The 19,826-nt window shown below is 39.6% G+C and overlaps 1 long non-coding RNA gene across 1 annotated transcript in view; it reads left to right on the top strand.

Moving 5' to 3' along the window:
* Window positions 1-19,826, top strand: part of LOC136010906 (uncharacterized) — a 118,235-nt gene that overhangs the window by 5,012 nt on the left and 93,397 nt on the right. The window lies entirely within an intron of this gene.

The following is a 19,826-nucleotide window of genomic DNA, read 5'->3' as shown; positions in this document are numbered from 1 at the left end:
GCTGATTTGGCGCTTGGTAGCAAACACAGGTGAAAAACACTCTCTGCAGGAAAACTATTTTTACTCCTGTGGGTGTTATAACCTCACAGAAAGTGACATTTGCATTTTGCTGTCGTGTACTGTGAGAAGCTGAGAAGCCTGCTTTGCCCACAGAGAGGTGAACCAAGCGAAGAACATGCATCTGGGCTTAGCATCTTGATGTTTTATAATCACCTACAGGCAAATATTAATGCTTTGAACTTCAGATTTGTAATTCAGGTTTCAAGTATTCTTTCCTTAACTGATGCATAGCAGGGGAAACCCTGAAACCTGATTTCGTTTGCCTTTTAGTCCCCACCATGTCATCTCAGTTTATTCCATCTGGCAAAGTGGTCCAACAACTAGGTAACTAAAAATTAATCAAAGCTGTGATAGGGACCCTTATCTATTCCATGCAAACTCTCATCATCCAATGAAGTATCATAGGTAATTTCTCCATTTGAAAAATCAGTCTGACTAATTTATTCTACAGGTAATGTTTTGGGGTTTGCCAATTAGTAAAGCACTAACAAGTTTATATTGGACATCGAGAGTTTTAGGCTTATGGGGCATCTCTATGTCTACGTTACTTGTGGCTTTTTTTTTAATTGGTGGTAATTGCTGTGAACTTCCTTTAGTTTTCTTGTCTTTGGCACCCCTAAGCTAATTAATATTTGCAGTCATCTTTAACTATCAAATGGTGTTGCAATCATAAACACATTGTTAAACCTCTTAGTACTGAAAGGAAGACCTAAATAACTTTTAAATCTGTGAGACAATGTCAAGAAATGTGCTTGCTTAAATTTAATCCATCACTCTGTGCCAGCAACACATATAGCTGAAAGGTCAGAGAACCACTGAGAGGGAGAAAAACAATTAATTTGGTATCAAAAAGGTAATAGGATAAGGCCTCACCAACCCTCTCCTATTGTTCTGCTGCATTAACTTCAGCAGGTCAGATGCCACTGGTCGTTGACCTCAGGCTAAACAGGGTCAGCCAAGGCTGATTACAAAAGAGATGTGTTTGCATTTACCCAAGTGTGTCTTAAAAAAAATGAACCCACATCTGTGTTGTTCCTGGGGAGGAACACACAAAGGGTAAACATTTTTTAATGCAAACATCACTTACAGAATCTTCTGTATAAAAAATGGCATCTCCCATTATGGCATGGCCCCTATGTGCGAGTCCTTCCCACCACCATGACATGTTGTAACCCCAAACCTGCCAGCAGGTGTGTGTCAAAGAACTGGCGATGCACTGAGAAAATCTGCTATAAAAGGAACTAGTGGAAAAACAGTTGTAGTTTCTTATTGCCCCCCACCCCCCAATTCTGCTGCTGCACATCATTTCAGTGGGAGGTCTGCTTTATGAGGAGCTGCTGATGTTATTAAAACAGAAGAGACTGGTGAGTTAGATAATTCTCTCTTGGAGGGCAGGGGAAAAAAAGGTCCCAACATTTTCTATCCCTACAGCTCTGTTTTCATGCACGTCCATGAGCTTTTTATTTAAAGCTCATCCCAGTGTAGTGGCCAAGATCTTGGCCTCGCCACATCTTTTAAATTCATGTGTCTAAACCCCTGGGATCTGCTCTGTGCTCTTGCTGAGGTCAGTGGCACTCCCCTCTTGGGGATGATTCATACCACTGCTTTTAGGTGCTTAGCTGGAAGGAATTGTGTTTTTGTTGATGCTGGAGTGGTTTCATCAATGCTGTGTTGCCCCACAGGTTGGTTTTCTAGTACAGCTCTATGCTGTTAAGGCCCAGGTGAGGATTCTGTCTCTCAAAATATTCTGATGCTTTCAATTGACTTCAGCCAAAGTTCACCAGCTGGTTAAAAGCTACAAGATTTGTGACAGCAGACTACAAGTAGGGCAGAGAGACTCTGGAAGCATCATATTTGGAGATGATGAAAAATCTGTAATGTCAGCTCACTTCTAATACTAAAGGAACTGTGGTGGGGGAAGAAACTGTGGTTCAGGCACAGTGATGGTTGTAGATGAGGCAGTGAAAAATGAGATGCAAGTTGTGTAGCTCTTCAGCTTTTCAAAGCTAACTTAGACCCTGACTAGATGCAAGTACCTTATTTCTGTACCTTATGCCAGATTGCCCCATCCAAGCCATCCATCTTGTAGCTCTGGAGTTCAGACAGTTTTAATAATTACAAAGCTGTAAATATTCTAGCTAACAGATGTGAACTGGAGTATCACTATTTTGTAAAAACATTGAGACTCTAGCTCCGGGCTAGAGACAGCTGGTTGAAAAACCGTCCTACTTTCGTATGCTGTCTACTTAAATTTTTATAGGATTTCTCCCTTAAATACACTAATTTACTCTACTGATGAGACCTTTTGGAACTGGTTAAATTATTACCTTTGTTGCTGGGCTTGATTCTGCAAAGTGCTGGGCCTTTCCTGCCTTTGCTGGAGAACGGGAGTTGCAGGTTTGATTTTAAGCCCAAGTGTTTCTAATGCAGACAAGGGGGGACTCTTAATTCTACAAATGTTTTCCTAGGAAAGAAACAAGCAAAAACAAGTTAAAAAGAGCTATGATAATTGCCAGTAAATATATAGTGCTTGGTAAAGGTTGGATGGAGTGAGGGGAGGAATCAAATCCATTGAAGTAGGAAAATTTGCTTCTTTAAAATATTTAGCTACAACAGTGCTTTTCTGCTTGGGATCATGCTGATTAAATGCATTAATTGTGAAGATTTCTCATATGTTCTTGAGTGTTGCTAGGCTTTGTTTTGTGTTGACGAACAGCCCTCTGTGTAGTTTCCACATTTCAAGTCTTCCCTCATGCTGTGCTTCCATATTTGAACGTTCATTGGTCATGAAGATAATACTGTAATTGTCCTGATGGCTATGTTGGTGGGTGATGGCCTGCTGTGCTGAAGGCACCCAGATGCAGGTATTTCTTCATCAGGAAGGAACAAAGCACATGTGCATGCATGCACTTTGCACAGATGGCTCAGAAAACAAGAAAAAGGATGGGAATTAAAGTGCTGAATGAAGAATAAGTTAGATAAGTGGAAAAGTAAGGAGGATTTTCCAAGCTGAGACTATCCTGTGGTGTCTGTCACTTAGAAACCCAATTGCATGGTCAACTGCTATAGCATAGAAAGCCCATCAGCCCAGTAATCTCCAGCTTGTAATTGATTCTGTTTCTATGAATGTTAGCTAAAGCGAAAATCTGCATTAAGGTAAGTGCTAAACATCCATCAGCCTGACTGATTAGTCAAAGTAGGAATTGCTGAAGAAATGCATGTTATTTGCCATCAGATTAAGTGAAGTTTCTTCCACAGTCAGAAAGCTAGTAATTTGCTTGTGATGGGATCAGTTTAGTTTTCAGATCCACTTGCTATATGAATCTCAGTGTTTGAGGGCATGTCTCTTCAGATCACAGATATCTCAGAAGCAGATAGGCAAAATAAAAATAATTTCTGATTAAGCAGATATTAAATTATGTTGGGAAAAAAGCTTGAATTAGAAGGATTGAACAGCTAAACTAGACAATAAACAGGCCAGACTCTAAATAAAAAGACTGAACTGGGTTTGTTAATGCATTGTCTAAATTTTCTTTGATACTGCTTCTTTTTGTTTTATATCTGTTTTCTTTGCTGTTTTCTGCTCATAAAGCATGATCAGCTGATACTAGTTTCCATGAACTTGTTAATGTAACTATGTTTTTGTGAGCTGGGCAACTATATTCCATACTTAAGAATGCATATAAGGTATGTATATTTTTACAATATAATAAATACATTGACTTAGTGAGGAAATAATACTGAATTTGATAGCCTTTTTTTTTTTTTTTTTTTACATTCTGTAATGATTGTGTGTCCATACTAAAATTATTCCTGGTCCAACCAAATTCTGCCATTTCCTGATGCCAAGCAATTACATGGCAAATGGAATTACTTTCCTTTTTAGCTTATGTAACTCCATGAGACATCATGAATTATGAGTTTTATGATCTTATGCTCATGCTTTCATTGATCATTCTAGTATTTAAACTTAAAATTTACTTACAAAAATGTTCTGTAGTAATCATAGGACTCTAAATCTTAGTGAAAATGAAGGCAAAAGTGTTATAAGGAGAAGGAAACTTCTTGTACAGTGAGACTCCTGTGGGGGTCTAAGCTCTGCTAAAATGCTTCTTGTAGACAGGGTGAGTTGTGAGGTTTATCTCCTGTGCAGGTGCTGTGGTTCATGTTCATGTTGCATCCTTTCTAGCTGCTGGGGGATTCTTTGTGTTAGAAGCGGCTGTTCCCCAGAAACTTGAAAAGCTTCTGTTTTGAAAAATCTCTTTCAAATTAGGGTGAAACCTCCTCTAAGGCTCGAAAAGAGCTACTGACAACAGGAATGCCTAGACTGGGTTCCTCATGCTTCTTTGTGATACGCAACTAGCAGTGTTGGTACTTCTCAGACTTGCAAACATAATCTCTTCACAAGGGTTTTCCCTCCCCTTGTGTGTAACTTGCATTGTATGAGTGTGTGGCTGGGCAAGCAAAGCAGAAGCAGGGAAATTCAGTGGCAGGGACTGTGCTTAAATATTTCTGTCTACAACAGAAGTGGGAAGAGCTGCAGCCTCTGTGGGATAACTTTGGTGAGACTTTCAGCTGAGGCTTTTGGCTCAAAGAGGTTGATAAGACTTTATGTAAATACCTAAACATTTAGATACATGTGAACTAAATAAACTCACCAAACCATATGCAGTTTATTTGAGGTTACGATAGCTTAATTTCTTAAGCATCCCTGTTAAAAAATGGGCAACAATTCGGCCTTTAATACAATATTGAGCTGTGATTCATGGTTGGTGGTAGGAGAAAGCAGTGAACTAATTGCTTGGATCTGGCCAGCAGACAGTGAAGCAGCTCCCTTGTCTGTGATGCTATGCCCCTTCCTTTTCTGATTATTCACCAGCAAACATCCTACGGCCCCATTCATAAAGTCCAGTAATGACACAAGAAATGTCAGGAGTATCTGCTGAAAGAGTGGGAAGCTGACAGAGCAGCACATTGTGAGCCTGCAAGAGCAGCTCTGCGTTTCCTCTGGGGTTGTTTTCAGTTCTTTTGTCAGCTGATTACATGGTCTTTTATAATTTCTAGTCTACAGAATAGAGCTATTTGCTTGTGGATTATGTGAAAGTCGCAGGCTTATGCAAAAGAAAAACAAAATAATCTGAAAGTGGATTCTGTTGGCTAAAATTAAACTTCATTTAGGTGGTTTTTATCTAAAGGGGCGTTTAATCTGGGGGGGTGAAGAAAAAAACCACAAAAACTTCTGTCAGTCTTTGAGATTCCAGCTTTATGGTGTTAATTCACCAATGCCCTCATGCATGTGATTTAAATTACTTGTCCCTATTCAAAAAAATGTATTTAAGATTGTTTAAACGTTGAATTTGTGTTTTGGTGAATAGGAATCATATTAAATGTGTGCTAAAGTGCTTTGTTTCTTTCAGGTCTGTATGCATTAAATACTATAAATAAACTTATTACATTTACTGTCTGTTTTATTGTTAATAACACACGCATATCCTGATGCTTTTTTATCTAAGTCTGTGGAAGTGGGCACTGAATTCTTTGCAGAAAGAAGGAACTGTGAGATTGGATATAAGTGAAGTGAGCTATGAGATGTGTTAATGTTGGTCCCCAAACTTCTCCAGGTAGATCTGAGTTTGCAGCCTCAAGTGGCAAGTCTTAATGGAATGTGTGTGTATATAGATATATAACAAGAAGGAAGTGGTGAAATAAGTTGAAAATACTGCTAGGGAGTATAGTTTCTTGTGGATCTCAAGACTGAAAGAATGGCCTTGAAATGGGATATGGTGGAAACAAGGGAGGTTCTTGGCAAGCATTAAGAGCTGATCTAGAGAGAGGAATCTGAAATTCCAGCCGGGATGGAGAGGGAAGGGTTTGTTCAGCTGTATGTAAAATCTCACTTGGCTACTTGCGAAGCTTCTGTATGACTTGCAGATGTGACGAGGTGTGTGCAGATGGCTGGCGTGATATGCTTACAATTTATCAACATGAACTTTGGTTTAAACTCCTCTCCTTAGCACCTGCAGCAGGCCCCCTGCTATCTGCTGTGCAAAGTGGACAGATGTGTATCGAAGAAACACACTTTATTTTTCCTGGGTCAGTATTTCACATGAAGTTCTAGCAGGATAGTTTTGTTTGGTTTTCATTGAGCCCCTTATTAGCATACTTCTGTTAGGGGTGTGTGTGAATAGTGATGCCAAAATAATAGGATCTGCAGCAGAGGGCAGCGTGCTGATACCACTGAGCTTGGCCTCACAAGAAACCACTCTTCTGCTCCTGCAAGTGCAGTGTCAGAACAAAGTCTACCAAACAAAAAAGCAACAGTGTACATAATGTGCCAGTGCAGATGCTAGTGGTCTTGGGGGTAGAATTTGGCTCTGGCTAAAATGAGCAGATGCCAGCCCCAAATAAAAAGCCTTCTGATACCTTGTTTTGCTGTGAATCCTCTAAAAATCAGAGTAAAAGTTGTCTTGGCTTAATAGCTATTAATGAAGTATCTTACAAGACATCTCAGTGCTTGTTGGATTTATGTTTTTGGAGGCATTAAAGAAGCTTCTGTATGCCAAAGCTTGATTTGAGAAAATAATTCTCACTTCCGATTTAAGGTTTTCTGGCTTGAAAAGAAGTTTATAAATCAAGGTTTCTGCTTCCTATTACAAAAGCAAGTACTCTCTACTTAGTATCCATGTTATTTTGCGGAATGAATGCTCTTGTATCACTAAAATATGGATTTGATAGTTCTGTGACTAGTTCAGTTAATTTGGAAATAGGGTGTTTTCCCAAGCCACCTAGATGCCTGTCCTGCTTGTGGATTAATCCAGCACTCCAATGAGAATGTTGTGCAACACAAGAAAGCACTCACTTGCAGAAACATCATACAAAACGTTTGCTCCATGACTGCACTTTGGGACAAAATTAAGAAGAGCTACTTGCTTGGGGATGTGTGTGATTTCTTTCACTGAGTTAGAATGAGGTGTTTGGCTTCTAAAGGTACAAAACCCCAATCTATGGTATATGTTCTGCTTGCACTTGAAATGCTTCCAGCAGTTTACCACTTCTGTTTAACAATAGGTTTTTGTCTCCAAGATTACAATGTGGTTTACAGACTGTTTATGTAGGGATTACTTTATTTTTCTCTTTTCTGCCTCTCAGAATGACAAATGTGTTCCACAGTAATGCATGATTATTTTGTTAAAAAATAATCTGCATTACGAGGATCTAGTTCACAAATCCAGACTCACCCATGTTGTTTACATGATGATGTGTATTTGGGTAAGAATTTAGACTCAAGTCTGGAGCAGAGAAGTCTATGCCTGTTTTGTCCCAAAAGTGAATTCTTGTGTCCCATCCCCCCCCCCCCCCCCCATTCTTTTACCTCCATAGCCCACAAGGTGTGGAGCTGTACAAGGTGTAGTCTTAAGCCTAACTGCAGTCCTGTCTCTGGCAGATTGTTTGGGCCAGATCCCTACTAAGCACTTTCTGGATCCTGAGTTTGACTGGCAGCCAGGGGCATGGTTGGGAAACCTAGCGTCCAAGAGACTCGGTAGCTTTTGTTGCTGTTCACTGTGCAATGTTGATAGACTTTGTGATTGTCTAGCTGTAAGATAAGAAATGCACATTTCATTCCTGTTTTCAAAACAGATTTAAAGTAACAGAAAGCACCATTGCAACCAACCCTGGAAGCAGGTTGTAAAGTAGGAGAGACTTCAGCTCTTGTTGTGCCTGTGACCTTACAGGCTTCACTTCTGGCTATGATCCCATACATTGTGGCTCATATCTTGATTTTTGTACACAGCTAAACTAAAACCTAAACTAAACCCTCAGGATGGGCCCAGTTGTGAGAATAATACTGTTCTTCTGTGCTGGAAGCTTCAGAGGGTTCAAGATTTTCTACTTAATTATTGTGGTGAGAAAGATTACTGGTTTTGATGGCAAGTTAATTCAATATAAAAATACTTTACAGCTGCAAAATATCAGTACATTTATACAAAGACACATTTACCCATAGTGCTCAGTTTCTTGTCCTTAATCATAAGACCAGGTGGGATTTTTGTACTTGAAGCTGGTAATTTTGTCAGGCACTGTTCCTGTACAGCCCTTGTTTTCTGTCCTGCCACTCAACACAGTCTTCTCTCTGGTAGCAACTGTGAGAGCATGTTTCATTCCCACAGAAGGTCTACCCTCAGAGAGGGGGAAAGTTTGCCCTGCTTAGCAGAAGCTGCTCTGCCCCTTGTTTTCATTTGGACTTGTCCTCTAAATCCGAGGGATATCAAAGGTTTCCCCCATGTGATGGAGGTTCTCTGACCCATTCCGAGATGAAACAATGGCTTCCCTATATTCTGGAATCTGTGCTTGAAACACGCCTGTCTCCCCAGCTAATGGGGCTCAGACTGTTTCTGTTATAAAGGACTGGTTGTCTTTTGTGTAATGGCCTTTGATAGATACTCTGGGTAGGTACACCCTAACATACAGTTGAAGGAAAGAGGGTACCAGTTGTAGCTGTGAAAGTTTTGTTTATGAGATTAAAATCACACACAGTATTCAAAGGAAAAAAAAACCCCACAACAAAAAGCCAAACCCAAAAATACCCCACCCCACAACCAAAACAAAAAAAACCTTCAACCAACCAAAAAATAAAAAAACCACAACCCCCCCAAAACCACCACCTAAAAAAGCCCCAAGCCACCAGAAATTGGAAACAAAAAAGAAATAGAAATGAACTATGAACTATATTGTGACAGTATTTGTACAGATAATGTTTTCTGAATTGCCCGAGGGTGATGTGCAGGTGCAAGTATACACTGTTGATCCAACTTCAGCTGGACCAGGTAGCAAAAGCATTGAAGAATGTATTTTTTTTTTTTTTTTTTCAAAAGTGGGTTGACCATCCAAATGAGTCAGTGGTCCTCAGTGGGCTTGAAACACATAGTTTTAAAACTAGGAGAATAAGCAGGGATGCTGCAGCTTCATTGGTCTTTGCATTTGGAACACATAGATGAAGTTTGCTTGCAGACATCCTGCTGGCACCGTTCTCTCCTCTGTTTCCAGAAAATCATGCAAGTCCTATTTTTTAAAAAGAAATCTACTTTTGAAAATCTAATTCTGTATCACTGATAGATTGTACTGATAGAAAATTCTGTTGTAAGCATATCCAGGAGGTAGCTGTCTCTTCTCTCAAGTAATAAGTAGGAATGGCCTCAAGCTGCACCAGGGGAGGTTTAGACTTGATACTAGGAAAAGTTTCTTCACCAAAAGAGTAGTCAGACATTGGAACAGGTTTTCCAAGGAAGTGGTTGGATCACCATCCCTGAAAGTACCCAAAACCAGTGTATATGATGAGGCCCTTAGTGACATGGGTTAGTGGTGGAGGCCTGGGGTAACAGTTGGACTTGACCTTAAAGGTCCTATTTGATTCTATGATTCTGTGATCTGATCATGCTCAGTGTCACATATTCTTGCTGTCTGACTTCTATCTCTTGAGTATAAATGTGATTGTCAGAAATGTGAGGAAACTTGAAGGGGAAATGCAAAACTAATCTGAAGACAGAGGTGTCTTGTTTTATTTAAATTACTTTCAGAAGTTTTGTCAGGATATTTGGAGTTTTGCAGAAAGGGAGTTTGCTGCGAATTTTGTGTTCAAGTATTAATTTTGCAGGGAAAGTAACCATTTTGCATGTTTTCCACCTGAAAATGAAAATAATTTGGCTGGAACGGAATAAAGTTAAATCTGAGAAGAGAAAATGAGAGAATAAAATTGGGAGAGAAAGTAGTATCTTTTGCTGTTTTGAGAAAAGGCTTTAATAATGAGGGTGTCTTGTGCCATCAGAAAGGGATGTTCATGGTTGAGGCTCATGCCTGGTATCAGGCAGGTTTGCATTGAGGTTTGATGTTAGATTACTAAATATCCTGTCTTGTGCTAAGCTCTTGCCTCATCTGTGCCTGAGGATTTCTATTAAACTGCAAGGTCATTGTTTCCTCTGTAGCTTGGGTTCCTTCCTGTAAACAGAGATGTGCTGACTGCAGGGTGCTCATGCAGCCATGGCCATGTAAGCTGGGAGACAATAGGTCACATCGTCACGTAAGTGAAAAGGCAGAACATTCCTGCTTGGCCAGCTCTGGTTTTGACAGCCGTTGTTCTTTTTCTGTGTGCAGTGTAGTATCACATGCAAATAAGGAAAAATGGCTTTTTATTAATAACTGTATGAATTGGAATGAAATAGTGTCCTAATTCTATTTCAGTCAACCTGAAAAGAAAATCCCTTCTGTCAGGATATTGACAACACACTCAACTAATGAAATACAAGATGCAAGGGTTGCATCATAAGAACATTCCTCATCAGCTAAATACACCTGAGGGCAAGCTAGAGATACATAGATACTTTTAGGAGCTCATTAATTCTCTAGCTGTGTCCTTTAGGCTGTTACATCCTGCAAAAATATTTGTCTCCTATCATTCAGCTTTGTTTTCAGATCACTTTCTAATGATGGCACTTGTTTGCTGACTCCAGGTCTACCTGTAAAGGTTCGTATTACTCCCGCAGTTTAAATTGTCTCCATCCACCTATTTATATCTCACATGGGGAGCACTATCTTAAGTTATTAGGAGTTACTGTCATAACTTGCAGTAGAAATGTGTATTAGCTTTGGGGCATACTGTCTGAGCAGATATGGGAATGTAAATTGCCTGGCAAAAAGGCTTTCTCAAGGAAAGCAATTTTACGACACCTTTTACTGCTTTGATTGCTTCTTTTTGAATACGGTGATGGCAGCTATTCTGGAAATTAGGTTTGAAAGACAAAAATCAAAGAAGGTACCCCCCTTCTTCCCAAGTTAAAAATGAGAGGTTTTCTCTCTCATATTTCTGAGTTATTTTGTAGTGCTGGCTTGATTCTTCTGTGGGTTTTAAAGCAAATCTCTGTTAGGTGACACAGCCTTGCTGCAGAGCAGTTCTAGTTTTGTTTTGTTTGCTCTTCACTGATAGTCAGAAAGAATAACAAATTATTGATGTGGGACAGAAGTGGTTGATTGTTGCTTTAGGGAACTGGCCCTTTCTTAGTGCTCAAGATAAATGCCACGGACATCTCTATAGTCCTGCCTTGGTCCAGTAAGCAGTATTAACATCCTTGTGCTACATGGCAAGTCACCAGTGCTTAGCTGTCTTCATGGTCTAGTAGGCACAAAAGGTAGAAGCAGTATGGGCCATTCCCGTCTAAACATATTGCCATCTATGACTGTCATCCAAAGGGTCAATCCAAGCTATCAATTTTAGCTGCCTAATTCTAATCTCATCTCTTAAAATGTCTAACAAATAGGGAGAAGTAGAGAATGCCAGTTGTTCCCAAACAGAGCAGATTAGGGCAAGATAGAGGATTAGGATTTGGAATGATGTATTTTCAGAGTGTAAACCAGATACCCTTCTCTCCTCATGCTGCTTGATAGCAACTTTGTAGAACACTTAATAGATCTGGCTTGAAGTCTGCCAGCTTAGTGTCATTCTTGTTTCCCTGACACCGTATACTAATGTGATTGACTCGGGTAACTGGAGATGGCATACAGCACACTTCAGTTTAGCCACCCAAAAATTAGGAATCTAATATCAGGGAGCTGGATGTTGTCCCCTGGCAGCTCATGGTAAGGAATGACCTGCTCTAGAGGTTGTCTTGTCTCATCCTGTAGCAAGTAACGTGAGGTGAGTCCTGCTCTGATACTTCCTTTTGCCAAAGAGTTTGTCTCCTCCATTACTGTCTCCTGGGCTCTGTTTGTGGCTTTGGAGGTAGGAAACGGCCAAGGGCATATTCATGGACTAAGTGCAGTCAAAAGCCAAGCTAAAACTGAGCTGGGATGGGAGATTATGTAAGGAACTGGTTATTTCTTTTGTGAGAACAGTCTTAGGTCAATTTGCCATTTGAAAAAACAAGTTCTGCTCTAAGCTTTTATCATCTGCTAGGGTAAACCGCTATAGTCCTAAAGAGTGTTTCCCCCAACGGCTTCAGCTTCCCTAAATGGTTTCTCTTTCACCACTATCTCTTCCTCTATACCCATCTTTCTGCACCTTTGCGCTGGCATTAGTGCTTGTGTTTGAACCAGCTTGCCATAGGGCCAGAACTAATGTGCCTAGAAACCAGCCTACCCCAAAAGGTGCAGGGAGGGTTGCGTAGCAGCTTTGGAAACGTTGTGTGGTTTGATAAGAGAATCCTTGTCTGCCTGACTGTCAAACATATGAAAAAAGCCCTGAGGGTGGATTGTTGGTATCTGAAAAAGTTTAGTTGCCAGTACAACCACTGCTGTTCTAAGAAGCAAAAATTTGCTTGCCGCCTGCCTGGACAAAGGAGTCTTTCAGATGATGCTAATGGCAGCATGTCACCAACAACCAACCAACAGTGGTCATCAGGCAAGTTGGTCCAGTGTCCTGTGTCTGTGAGATCAAAACGGTCATGCTACCTTTTGCATGTAGAAAAGTGAAGAGTCTATACAGGTATTGTGTTCCCTTGCTAACTATTAGGTTGTGTTTATAGACATGTTTTCTTTCACTGCTTGACTCTATCATGGTATTGGAGTGGTCCCTTCTAGTCAGTGTTGAGGGGTAAGGAGGAGAAGGAGTGGAGACATAGTGCCTTCTCTGGATTGGTCACTTATTGGCCTGGGGCAGGCCAGCACGCAGGCTTCCTTAAATGCAAGCTATTTGCCAAAGTCTGGTGGGGCTTTCTGTGGACTGGCCTAGCCAAGAGGTATTTTGGCCCAAGGAGGAGGGAATGAAATGCATCTGCAAAGTCTGCAGGAACTGTTATGGAGGCCTCAACTTCAGATCTGCCTATACGTGTCAGAGGGTAAACAAAGCAGCCTGGGAGGACTCGGGGTTATTCGAACACCTTGGTCACACACTAAGCAAACTATCCCCCAGGTGTGCTTGCAGAACAGACTCTCCATCAGCGTCCTGTCATGCACAAAATGTTTATCCAATTTGTCAAGATAATCTTTCTTCAAATAAGCTCAGGTCCTAGGCCTCAGAACAGCCCAATTTCATGCAGTATAAAGTAACTCTTTTTTTTCTTTCCTTCTCCTCTCACTTCTCCTTTGCTTGCCCTGCCCCCCTCCTTTTAATCACTGTGTCAACTTTTCCTTGGCTTTAAGCAAACTGAAAGTAATTATATCATTCTCAAGTGAGTTATCTTTTGACTGATTTAGCTGATTTGTAAGTTACTTCAAAATGCTCCCAAGTTGCTGTGTTTAAGCAGATTGGTGATGTTCTATTTGTTGTTTGTGAGGGGAAATGGTAAAATTTGCCTCTGCAGCACATTATGAATTGGAAGAGGAAAAGAATACTTAATTCCTTAAAACAGCCATGTCCATCTGTTCTCTTTGCATGGATCCCAGCCAGATTTATTTGACCAGCCTTTCATAAGATAGCTCCCCTATCTATCTCTGGCAAAGTGAAGGGGCTATGATGTGAAGTTTTGGTACAATGTACTCTCTCCCCCCATCAGTCAGTTCTAGATGTTCATAAAAGATCTTTAGACTACAATATGAAAAAAAAGAAAAAGATTAAAAAATGTTTAGAGCTGCTATAAAGGTAATGATTGGTATATTTACATAAGTAAGGGATGTGATAGCCAATAAATAGAACTTTATTAATAAAGATTGCCATTCTGCAGCTGAGGACCTTGAATCGCCTAATTAACGAAGCCTAACAAGCTTTCTGGGTTATTGCTAAGTGTTGTTACCTATTCTACAATAGGTAAATGGAGACCCTGTGCACTTAAGTGAATCTTTTTCTTCAAGGTCACATAATGACTCGACAATAAAATTCAGGAGTCTTCACATCACCACCTGAGACTGGTCCTTAGAAAATACATTTTTGACATGGAAGGGGGTGGGGAAATATATTCATGCTGGTGTCAATACAGCTCTTTTGTCTGAGGAATCATTGTCTTTCGTTCATGTGGAGTACATATTATACGTGCTGTTCAGTTCTGGGTTTTTTTTTGTAAATGGTAAATTTGTCTTTTCTATTGCATTGCCAGTCAACTAATTGCTGTGTGTGCAGCTTCAGAACCCTAAGTTCATTCTGTATAATGTGATTTTCTGTTCATGGTCTCTCATGCTTTTGTTTGTGTAACTTGGCTTGCACATTATACAGCACTTGTCAGATTCATTTGCAGAGAAGTAACTGAAGAATTGTGCTTCATAAGTGAGTGAGAAGTCATTCTTCATCTGGTTGATTTGCTAGTCCCAGGAGTCACTTTGCTAGTTGCCAAAGAGTGCGATACTGCCTGTAAATGGAAGTGAACCTGCGCATACTAAATCTCAAAAGGGAAATTGAAAGAGCAGCATGTCAAAACTAAATCTGGATTTTGCAGAGCTAAGTTGAATATTGCCTGACTCATCAAATGTAGCGGGAACCTATTGCTTTCAGGTAGAGCAGAGAGAGAATCCTCCTTCACAGGTATCTCTAAAGCTAAATATAAAAGGCTTTCCTTTCTGGGTGGTAGTATAGCAAGATTCTTGTTACTCTCTGACAGGCTCCTTTGCTGGCTTCATGCACAGAATCTGTCCTAGTGCCCTGTGAAAATAATGATCAAGTACTTCCAGAGATCATTAGACAACAGCTTTTTCTGGCAAAGCAGAAGTGTTCTCTGAGCCTATCCCTAGACAGAAAAATAGTAAAATACATATGGACAACCCCAAATGTTTATCATGTATGAACCAGATCCTTCAAATCTATGAAAATGAATTAAAAACTGCTACTTTATCCACATCAGTGAGGACTGGAAATCTGTCCCTTGTCAAAAAATAGATTCTTAAATAATGACAAGATTCTAGGAACTGGGGTCCTTTCAGAAATCTTGTGTTTTTCCATCAGGTTGTCACAGGTAATGTAGTAAAATGGTAAGTTTTGAAAACAATAATGTTGCTTTATGACTGCTTTAAAAAAAGGGAGTTTTCAGACCAATCAGGTCTTTTAAAATTGTGCATTTTTTTAAAAAAGCAGAACTCTACTTTGTGTGTTCTTTTTTTTTTTTTTTTTGCAACAGACCAATCATATGCCACTTTGACATATGAAAACCCAGCTTTTTTTTCCCAGATATTTCCATGTTACGAAAGGTGTCATTTTAATTTCCCTTAGTTTTAGAATCTCAAGGATACTTTCATACTTTGTATGTTTTTCTTGCTAGCCTAGATATAACGTGCCACTATTGACCTATGCCAATTAAGATTGCGCATTCAGTATGGACACTCTCATAATTCTATAGTCATGGCAAAACCAAAGTTCACATCTGCCATGTGCAAAAAAGTCATACAGTTGCCAAGTATGCTGAAGGAAAATCTTTGTGACCTGTTGGCTTCATAAGGGAATCAAGAGTTATGAATTAGTTTTGCTCTAATTGTGTATGGTCAAGTTGTTAGTACTTATTGCACAGCTTTGGACAAAATAGTGAAGTACAAACATGGAGCTTTGATCCTTAGACCCATCTATATGTGTAAAATCTAAAGCAGCTGTGGTTTCTCTGAAGCATTATGTCAGGAAAGCATCTATACTTTCCACTTGCTTATTTTTTTCCTAGGGATAAGTGGACTTCTGTCATTTAAGTTTAAAATTGTCTGACACAGGAGGTAGTCATAATCTTGTTGCTGTTACAATGTAGGAAAATGTACATACTTTTCAGCCTTGTTTTCCCCTTCTCATGATTTATTAGTTGAATGTGATTTTCTTCCTAGTATCTTCTTATATTTTGGGAAAAATCTATATTTCAGATTTTTTCTTTTGCTGAGAGTATATCACACAATCAGACAGTGGTGGTTCTTGTGGAAAAGTTCAACCTTGTTTTGAAGACTAAGAAGTGCAAGTAACTCTGATGCATGGAATTGTCGGTGCTTAACCAGGAATTATCTCTGAACCTTTATGTTCACTGCTTCTTGATTGAGTATTCATGTTGTTGTATGGAAGAAGAAAAGGTTGTGAGATAATTCCTTACCACTCCAGCAAGCTGTGATCTGGGGTGTGGAGGGAATCATCTCTCTTACTTTGTCAGTGCTACTTCTTTGAACTCCTGGCTAAAAAGCTATAATAAAGATCTGTCTCAAAAGGAAGGTCATCAGGCAAGTGCTGAGACTTCAGGAAGTCTTAAGCAAACCTACAGAGTCTTTTTGCCATTCAATTGCTCCATCTTGAGCCAGGCCCTTCCTCACTGTTGTGTACTGTAATGAAAATGCCAGTGCTGCTCGAACTCCTGCTGCTCTAATGTGCTTGTCCCTGGCCCTTGCACTGAATGCTGATTATTCCCTCAGTGGTGCTGCCCTGTGCATATGGTATGTTGTGCAGAAGTAGCAATGGATAGTCACAGTCTGAGAGAAAATGTGCCCGAGTCTAATCCTAGTGGCAATTGGATACTGGACAGTAAATAGGTTGGGGAAGACGAAAATATGTGTATGGGGAGAAAAACCAGGTAAGTTTAGACATATTTCAAAACCTGATAGTTGTCAGCTTTTGGTATGAATATTTCCCACTTTTAAATAGCATATTCTGATACTTCCATTTTTTTTTACCTAGCTGTTACTGTTGGGAACTTGTTACAAGCACTGTGGGGTGCAAAGGTAGTACTCTGCTGCACCCTGTAATACAGGATACGTAACAATAGCTGGTGTGGAAAGAGGGAGAGCTACATGTGAGTGTAAGTAAAAGTGTTCCTAGAAGTCCTTTTCTTGTTAATTGCCCTAAGGGCTCCAGCTGCTTGAAAGATGTGTCCCAAGGGCAAACTTATTGTCTAAGAAGAAAACAAAGACATTGGATCTTGGCAGACTGATGTGCAAGCTCTTTAATGTCTGCATTAACTCTTGAGATGCTAAGCTTTTTCTTTTTTTTTTTTTTCCTTCTTAAATGTTGTTAATGTCATCTTTAGAAAAAGTTGACCTAGAAATTGAAGTTACTTGGGGAGTTTGGTTGTGAAGCTCAGCTGTGCTACTGGTGAAATCTTAGAATTGACTCCACAAGGCTAAAGCATGTTTCTTCTGGGTGAGAGAGTTTTAGCTCTTATGTTCTTCAGTCAAGTGCAAACACACAAACTGTAAAAGCTCATTGCAACTTATTTCATGTGTTGTTTTTGTAAATTGCCCATTGGCTTAATAGTTTTCCAGGAGCTACTGTTTTTCTGTTCTTTCCATGAACTGTTGGACAGAGTCAGTGCTTCAGTCAGAAGAGTTAAAATTTTAACTTTTGATTTTATATTCCACCCCCTTCTCCCCATCTCCTTTCCACTGTCCCCTGCCCTCACCTCCACCCCCTCCCCACCCCCAGTCTTTAGGAGCTTGCTCAGATATGCTTGAAGCTCAATGTTCACCATCCTATGATTCAGATTCTCAGAGATCTGTGGGGGGTGTGTGTGTTGGTGTTTTGGTTTTATTTATTTATTTATTTTTTAAGTAGAGAGTCTGCAATGTAAATCAGACACTCACAATTATCATGGATGTCAGTAGGAGCCCATAATCATTCTAGGGAGTTATTACGTCTTGAGGACTGATCCTCAAACGACCTAAGAAAAATAATTTTGAAAAATAACTGTTTCCATTTTACTGATATAAAAGTTTTAGTCTTGCAAAAGACCAAACAGATGTCTAGTTTGGAATCAGTAGGTACAGTTCTGCCCATAGAGGAAGGCCTAATGTGGCCTCAACAAGAAAAGAAACCATGCAGTTTTAAGCAGATTAGATAATTGAGATTAGTCCTCTGTGATCTTGCTGTGTTTTCATTTATTTCAAAACAGTCTAACACAGAGCATGTTGAGCAATCAGTTGAAAATCACGTGCAAACACTGCTTAAGTACTGATAAGAATCGTTGAGGTAAACAATGAATTCCTACTAATGGCTAAGTCACCAAGGTAAGATCGAGTCTAAATACACACCCTTAGTTAAATATAGTTTCATTAACTCAGGTTATGTGGCTTTGGTAAAGCGTGGGTTTTTTTTGTGTTGGGTTTTTTTTTTTTTTCCTCTCTCCGCTTTCCACTTTCAGATGCTTGTCAAGTGAACTGCATACAACTAATCCATCATTTTCAACTTTGTTTGTCTGTATCAGAGATGTGTTTGGAGCTGAGCAGTAACTCAGCATAGTTCTGTAAATCTTGCAGCAGATCCACACTAGGTGCATGTGGTAATGCTGGTTAGGAAAGCATGATTTCTGTGCATTTTGCATGACACTTCTATATGTCAGTTTTTAGGAAACAATAGCTTATACTAACAAAAAAAAAAGACCATGTCCTATTATAAATACCCAAATGTCACAGTATTTCCCATTTAGAAAACACAGATTTTGCTGGCACATTTTTGTTGCAGAGGCTAAAGAGTTTATAATCCCCTGTTAACATGATGCATTGTGCACTATGCTCTTGTTGTGATTCACTCATTCCTTTTCATCCTCTCCTATTTCAGAATTCTACATAAATATGGGTGTTGGTTTGTTTAAGGTTTTTTTGTTGGGTTTTTTTTTTTTTCTTTTGGGATTCTCTTTTTTTTTCATACTCAACAAGCAAATTCAGGTATTTAAGATATAACGTTTAACAGTGGTTTAACATTTCTGTAGAAAATCATAAGTTTGAGTATCTGATACTTACATCTCAGAATTTAACTCTCTCTGTGATACTTGCTTTTCCTTTTTGTGACATCACATGTCCTTTGCTTTTTTTCTCCCATGCAGCTCTTTGTCTGAATAAGTTGTCTTTCCTACAATGTGAACACCACCTTTTCTGTAGGCAGTTCTTGCTGCCACGGAAAATGTCCCTACTTTAATATTCCTCTCATCTTTCCTATGAAGTTCTACAGGATCCTTTTTTAATTTTTTTCTTTTTTTTCTTTTTTTCTTTTTTTAACGTAACAGAAGACTTTTCACCCAGCTCAGTACTGCCAACTGATCCAGTCCCAAGGAAACTGTAAACACATAACAGATGACAATAAATAATAGCAATAATTGCAGCATCTATGGCAGTGGATTTAGAATTTATTGGCTCATATATCAGCCTGCATAGAAAAGCAGGCTTCCTTGCTGCCATAGTCAGCAGCCTGACAAGGGCCAGTAATAGATTCTTCAAGAGGGAATACAATAAAACCCATGGTGGGAACATATGGGCTCTCCTCACTCAAAAAAAGAAAGCGTGTGTGTGGGGGAAAGGCCTGTTTATCTATTGATGCATGATTTTTTTTCTATTTCCTGGAGCCATGGATGTTCTTTATACCAATGGTATCTTGTGATGATGAATACTGTAGGTGCTCGTTATTTGTCCAAATGCTAGACCTCTTTGTGTTAAGCAAACACAGAACAAAGCTAGCTGCTGCCTCAAGATGCTTAGAACCTTGGAGAGGAACTGAAGATGGATAGAAATAGATAGAAGAGTGTTACGAGACTTTATTGACCAACGTGAAAAATGGTGGCCACAAAGGTGATGTTTGTCAAAGCATCACCTGTGATTTTTGGTGAGGTTGTTGGGAAAGGATGTGAATGAGCTAATAGGCTTGCAGGCACTTGCAAGGAACTCTAACTGAACAGAAAGGTAGTGTGATTGAAATCATGAAAGTTTTTCTGTAAATATAACAAGTGTGTTTCAGACTGGTTTATTGAGATGGTGATGATGCACAAGACAGGGTGAGGGATAACCTGTGAAAGACCTTGCCAAGAGAGATAAGCTTCTGTTCACTGTAATAGACTCATAGAACAGTTAGGGTTGGAAAGGACCTTAAGATCATCTAGTTCCAATACCCCTGCCATGGGCAGGGACACCTC

This window comes from Lathamus discolor, chromosome 3 (genome assembly GCF_037157495.1).
Source record: "Lathamus discolor isolate bLatDis1 chromosome 3, bLatDis1.hap1, whole genome shotgun sequence".
NCBI lineage: Eukaryota > Metazoa > Chordata > Aves > Psittaciformes > Psittacidae > Lathamus > Lathamus discolor.
This window is presented reverse-complemented; position numbering and strand designations above follow the sequence as displayed.